The sequence below is a fragment of the Mus pahari genome, chromosome 5 (genome assembly GCF_900095145.1).
Source record: "Mus pahari chromosome 5, PAHARI_EIJ_v1.1, whole genome shotgun sequence".
NCBI classification, from domain to species: domain Eukaryota; kingdom Metazoa; phylum Chordata; class Mammalia; order Rodentia; family Muridae; genus Mus; species Mus pahari.
Window position 1 is genome coordinate 14,556,549 of NC_034594.1, and position 2,709 is coordinate 14,559,257.

Here is a 2,709-nt window from a genome sequence, read left to right on the forward strand (position 1 = left end):
TGCTGGGATTTGAACTCCGGACCTTCAGAAGAACAGTCGGGTGCTCTTACCCACTGAGCCATCTCACCAGCCCCGAGCAGTCAGTACTCTTAACCTCTGAGCCATCTCACCAGCCCCCCATGTAATTTTTTTTATAGGTGGTATATTTTCCATGGTCCTTAAGAAAATCCCAATCAATGTTTATGATTTTGTCCTGGCTGAAATATACTTTCAATTTCAATCTTTGAAGCTGTCCTCTGAGTCCTCTCCTGTTCTTTTCATTAGCCAACGTGCTTGTGAAGAATAGGTAACATTGGAAGTGGGGAGATTGACCCTGGAAATAGTTTCTTGTAGAAAGTCTGTTCCCCCAAAGATTACTTGGAACAAGAGTAACATTGGCTGCAGAACTGTCATTATGTAGTCTAGACCTAAGCATTGTAACACTGTAACACTTTCTTTAATCTCCTTAGAGGGCATGGTTCCTAGCCCTACTGGGGTTGAATTTACCACCATAACAGGCTGTTATTTTATAGTTATTGCTTGGTTTCAGGCCCCAGGACAAGGGACTAAGGTGCATATTTTACATGCCGAAGTAGATCTAGCCTCCAGGTTCTCCTAACATCCCCCAGTCCCTTCCTGACAAACCTGAACTTTCTAGCCCAGGGGCTGGCCTGCCCTTCCCCCAGAGGCTCTTCCTTATATAACCCAGATATTTTGGCCTCTCTTTTCTTTTCTATCTCCTTTTTTTCTATGTATACTCCTGCCCCCTCCCACCTGAGAGTAGAGTCCCAACAAATCTGCATTTAATATAATCTAATATGGTTTGAATTGGCTTATTTTACTAGTGGAGAAATAACTTGTCAGTTATAATAGAAACACCAATTCCAGAATCAGTTTTTCCTGTAAAAGTTTTTACTCTTATTTTTTAAACCCAATAATGGTTTATAGTTTTTCCTCAGTGTGGTGCCTACAGCTATAGTTTTATCTGTACCACCAAACTTCCCTCAGAAGTGCATTGTTCCATGAAAGAACTGTGTAAGGCAATAATAAAAACTGCATTTTTTCTCCTGCTTTAAATTGTCAATCGGTGGGCACTGTGATCATGACTGCCATCTCCCCTGTATAATCTCCATCTATGATTCCTATATGAACTATGATTTCCTTTCATGGGTAAACCTCTGTGACCCAATAAAAGTCCAACTGTCTCAGGAGTATAGGTCCCCAGGATCCCGTATAACTTAAAACGATATTGAAAGGCTGAAACAGGCAAGGACTATCAACAACAGCACATCCTTGAGCAGCAGCTTGTAAAGCAAGAATAGATTGATTATAAGATGAAGCTGGTGTAAATGTTATTATTTCCGGATTAAACCCTCTAATTCTGTGTGGCTTGTGGGGGAAGGGCTCAATTCATTTTCCTGTTGTTGACTGGTATTGTTACTGTTGCTAGGCAGTGCATTGCCATCCTTACTATACTTAGATAGCATTCCTTAGTCCAATTTTTTCCTCTCATCCCTTCAGGGAATAAGCCAGGAGCTCCTTTATCCTGAGCATCCATTTGTTGGTGAGAACAATTTACATTGTTTTTGTTTTGTTTTGTTTTGTTTTTGAGACAGGGTTTCTCTGTGTAGTCCTGGCTGTCCTGGAACTCACTCTGTTGACCAGGCTGGCCTTGAACTCAGAAATCCTCCTGCCTCTGCCTCTCAAGTGCTGGAACTAAAGACATGTGGTACCACTACCTGGCGACAATTTACATTGTTTAAGTGGCCAGGTCAGCAGCAACTGAATCATTTTATTGGCATCTGTCTTTGAACAACATACATCTCTAAAGCAGCTAATTTTGCTCTATGTTTATGGGTTCCCACATTTCTATACAACTCCAGAAAATCCCTAACATTTCCTGACTATCTCTGAGGTCTGATCAACCCTTGGCAGTCTTCATTGGCATTATCAAAAGCCAGCTGCTATTATCAATAACTCTTGAATTTGTTCCCCTTTTACTTGCTTCTCAATAGCATCTTTGAATCTCCCTATGAAATCAGCACAAGGCTCAGAGGGACCTTGAATAATTTTTGTGTCACTAGACCTGATCTCCTATCGCTTTTCAACCAAGCAGCCATGGCTGTGTCCCTAACATGTGGGAGGGGTGCAGGCATATTAGCAACATATGCTGATACTCTAGTATGTTGATACCCATCTACCAGTCCCTGTCAACATTTCCCATGTGACATTTCCAGGATCTCCCCTTGGTTCTCATGGTCAAGCTTTTCACAGGCTTCATCTATAAGCCACATTTGCCAGCGAAGAAATTTGAAAGGGCTAAGAACCATTTAGTTGTTATATAAAAACCATATGACAAACACTGTGCATCATTGCTTCAGCCAAAAAGAGATTCCTAACAACATAGGGCATTAGGTCCGTAAGAAACACAAACCATCTTTAAATCTTCTACTATATCCACGGCGAATCCCCAACAAAACTTTTGATTTTGCAGAAATTGCCTTGGAAATACTAAGTGTAGCTCCTGAGGCTGGGGAGGAACTGATAATGAATTCCCTTTTCCCTGTGGTGCCCTAGCTTGTAAAGTTAGCATTTTCGTAGCCTTTCCTAAGCCCTCGTCAGGAAGTGGAGGAAACCAATATTAGATTGATCTTCAGATTCTTCATTCCCTGCTTCAGGGTCAGTTCCAGGCAGTGGCTGATACATATTTTTTTGTTTGTTTTTGTTTTT